Genomic DNA, 4532 nt, shown 5'->3' on the forward strand with positions numbered 1-4532 from the left:
AAAAATTGGCGGGTTGGGTTGAGATTTTGGGTCCGCCGCCCACCAAAACCCGCCCCGCCAAAATCCGCCGCCCGCCAAAGCTCGCCCCGCCAAAGCCCGCCGCTCGCCAAAATCTGCCTTGTTTATTCGTTCAGCCCGTCTCGCCTTAAGTCCACCCCTTTTTTTAGTTAACTCTAATAATTTCAATTATTGATAGTTTTAATCTATACATTTATTTGTAAATATATGTATTATTTTTTAAGTAAAATTTGTTAAAAATATGCTTTTATAAAAAATTGTTTTAAAAAATAAGTGAAAAATTTAATTTAAAGATAAAAAAACATATTAATCTATTAAAAAAATGAAGAAAAAAATATAAATAAAAAATAGACGGGCATGATTTTTATGCACATTTCACTTGGCGGGCTTTAGGCGGGGAAGACACGGGACAGGGCGGGCGGTCCCTTTTGCCATCCCTAACCACGTTGATCCCCAACCAACCACCAGAAAGAGGTCTCGTTCCTTCCATAAATGTCTCAACACATGAGGATTACCATTCTAAGGATCACAAAAGATCTCAACTGCAAGAGCATCCAATGGCTCTCCACATTTCACTCCTAACAAATAGCAAGTTTGTTATATCATTCTCTCTATATATAAAGAAGACGCCAAATTGAGGTAACAAGTTTCAAATTCAATTTCATTTCACTCTTTTTTATCACATAGTGACTTGAGCATTTGAGTGCTAATCTTGCAGGTCCCTCCACTCCACCATATCAGAAATTACGATTCGCCGTCACCGTCATTCCTTCTTTCATTTCTGATTTCACAACGGAACAATTATTTTTTGAAAATCCATATTTTAAACTCAGATCTATGGAAGAACGCAAGAAATATGCTTGTGATGCCTTGGACAAGAAGTGGAGATTTTCATTTGTGTCATTCTAATATGAAGACATGTACATGGTTAGCTGAAAAAATTGACTAAAACTATCAAATTATTGGCTTGGGTTTCATACAACTTGACTTCAAAATATGGAGTTTTTTTTTTTTTTGCAAGCTTGTTTGCAATCTTTGCAGTTGGAGAATTGTTATCGGACAAAAATTTGAACGAAAGAAAATTGTTTTCGGATAAAGTTCTCATTTTCTCACCAACTTGTAAATCTACTATCTACATATTACTAAGAAATTGACCAAAGTGACAAAATTACCCTTCTCACTAAAAAATATTACACTATAAATTGGACAAAATAGTAATTAACAAAATCACCCTATCACTTTTGTATTGTCCAATGAAAATGAAGACTTTTGCCAAATGTCAATTGCAATATTTAGGATTCAACTTTTTCTCCCCAACACACATCTTCTCTCTCTTATTTTAAATTTCAAATTTCTTTCACATTTCATTTTCCCACACTTTCTTACTTTCATTTTAATTTTTCTCCATTTACTTGTCATCACAAAAATTATAATCTATTTTTTAATTTTAATAAAATTAAATATTTATTTATCTTACGGGTCACTATCAACACAATATTTAATTTATTTTAATTGATCATTCCACATTTTCTTTATCTTAATTAAAATTTAAAATTTATCTCACATTTTTTTCACACTTTTGTACTTTCTTTTCTAATTTTTTCACTATTTATTTATTATTCCTAAAAAAAATTATTTTTTAATTTTAATAAAATTAAAAATTTTGTTTTCTCCCGGGTTACTATCAACACAATATCTATTTTATTTTAATCAATCATTATCTTTATTTGAGTAATAATATCCTTATTTTTTTTCTCCATCTCAATTTTTTTTTATGAATATTTAATGAAATTAAATTTATATGATTATTGTTCATTTTATATTTGTATTTAAATATATTTTATATCGCATCAAAGATTTTCTTTTTATTTCACGGGTCATTATCAATACAATATCTATTTTATTTTAAACAACAACTACTATTAATTGAGAGATAATTTTTATTTTAAATGTTAAAATTTCTTTTTTTTTTCTCCAACTTATAATTTTTTTATATAATTATTTAATATAATTCAATTTATATGATATTTTTCATTTATAATTAAACAATTCATTTTAAATTTATACGTATCTAATTAAATTTTATACAATATCAAATAAATTTACCCGTGCGGAAGCACGGGTATCTTACTAGTTTATTTTAAAAGCCTTAAAAATACTAAAAGATTATTTTATTTTCAAAATACTGAAAAATGGATTTGTTTTTGGATATTGTTTATTTATATTTAATTTAATTATATATATATATATATATATATATATATATATATATATATATATATATATATATATATATATATATATATATATATATATATATATATATATATATATATATATATATATATATATATATATATATATATATATATATATATATATATATATATATATATATATATATATATATATATATATATATATATATATATATATATATATATAAAATTAATAATAATATAAAATATATTTAACATGTCATTAACCGCTATTGTAAGTAAAAGAGACAATTGTATTATCGTGGAGAAGTTATGGAAAAATGATTGATTTACCTGATTAAATGCCACTTTAGGGAAAAAAGACATCTCTTTAAAACAAAATCCCACATACATCTTGATTCATAAAAGGAATCATGAAATGAAATAAAAATCCACCCTAAACCTATCCCTAGATTTCATATTTGAGAGAAAAATATACGGAGAATAAACATGGCTGGCTTGAACAAGAGCAATCAGGCCCACAATGTAGGGCTTAAAAAAACGGAGGTCTCAAAAATTTGGGCGGTGAGCTTTAGTAATATAAAGTTAAAAATAATCACAAAGTTATTGGTACCTTAATACTACTTGAAAAACAAAGGGATTAATGTATTTAATTTGTTCGAAGACAAAAAAATTAAATGATGATGATGCTTCAATTCTAACGTCTAGAAGAATTCTCATGGTCCAACTAGTTAGAAGAATAACTTTTTTAACGATTACAACTTTCCAAGATATATTTTGGAAATTTCTCTCACAATCTCAACTAAACAAAAGAGGAATATTCAATGATCATGACAGAGTATGTGCATTTAGTGTACTAATTCTAATCTAATCTAGCAGAAAATCAGCTCATGGCTTGAAATTGAGTTGGTAGAGGAAGATTGCAGTAGAGAGAACTTCTCAGGCTCATCAAAATAACTTAGTGGCAAGGTAGACAAACAGAAAAAAAAGTATAATCTGGATGACTTCTTGTTGGTGTATTTGGAACAAACGGAATGCAATTATGTTTCTTGTTGGTGTATTTGGAACAAACGGAATGCAATTATGTTTAAAGGTGGGATTGGGGATGTTAGAGTATCTCTAATATTTTTTGTGAATATACATTTTTTTTATTTATAAATAAAATTATCTCAAAATAGATAAATTTCTTAGTAATTAAATTCATTAAATAATTATTTATCAATACTATTTTTTATCGTAACATAATTAAATTATTGTTCGATGAAAAATATATTTTCCCTTTGCAAAATATTTCTATAACATACATCAATCACAAAAAATGTATATAATACCTTTAAATTTTCATCAAATTCAGAGTTTATTGGAAATTTAAATAGCATATGATTTTTTTATTTTCACCAAACCCGGATAAAGTTGGATAACTATATATTATGTTTATTTAATAAGATAATTTATTATAATGAAGCGGTGACATTATTGGTTGTGATATTTTTTATGAGCAAACATAGGTAAGAATAAAATATTATAATAATACTACTTTTGATCTTATCATACAAAGTGAGGTCAAAGAAACATAAATCACATTTAGAGTGAATTATAAAAGGACAAACAATATGATAAATAAATTAAATAATATATGTATAATAATTATTAATAAATTTAATTTTTAATCTCTCCAATACACACAAAAACCATTTTCGCACTCAATAAAAAAATATAACTCATCTGGACAATCTGCTACTGTTTTACAGGGAAGACCACCTGCATTGTCAAATAAAAAAAAATTTACTATAAGGTGATATAATATTCTATATAAAATAAATTTGAAAATTTGAAATTGGTGTGAAAGTTAACATACTTCTACTGGTTACAACAATAAATAGAGAAAGAAAAATAGTCAAAACATAAACAAACATGGTAATTTGAACCATATTATTCCTCCTTTACATGTAATAACAATTTAAGAGAAATGTTGATAGCTTTATAATTAAAATTTGCATGCTTTGTTAACTTTATTGAAATAGTTTCTAGCACTTAGAAATTACAAAAAGCCATTTACAAAATTTAATACGTCATGTGTATCTCTTTAGCTCACTCAATTGATTACTTAAATTTAATAAAGATATCTCATTAAATTTTTGATGATCATTAAAGTTTATTATATTTTTTATTAAATTTAATTATATATATTTTATTTATTGTGTTTGGTAGTATATACGGGAAATATTCAAAAGGGGAAACAACAATAATAAATAATGAAAAATATATATTATATAAATACATGTAATGAATGAT

At 25.4% G+C, this 4532-nt stretch overlaps 1 long non-coding RNA gene across 1 annotated transcript; it reads right to left on the minus strand.

Moving 5' to 3' along the window:
• Positions 1 to 3742: 3742 nt before the first annotated feature.
• Positions 3743 to 4254, minus strand: LOC131607010 (uncharacterized). The gene is made up of 2 exons (XR_009285160.1): positions 4096 to 4254; positions 3743 to 3998 (listed from the first exon to the last, which is right to left on the minus strand). It is a non-coding gene; the product is annotated as an uncharacterized LOC131607010 (long non-coding RNA).
• Between the last annotated feature and the right edge of the window lie 278 nt (positions 4255 to 4532).

Source organism: Vicia villosa, linkage group LG5, assembly GCF_029867415.1.
Source record: "Vicia villosa cultivar HV-30 ecotype Madison, WI linkage group LG5, Vvil1.0, whole genome shotgun sequence".
Taxonomy (NCBI): Eukaryota; Viridiplantae; Streptophyta; class Magnoliopsida; order Fabales; family Fabaceae; genus Vicia; species Vicia villosa.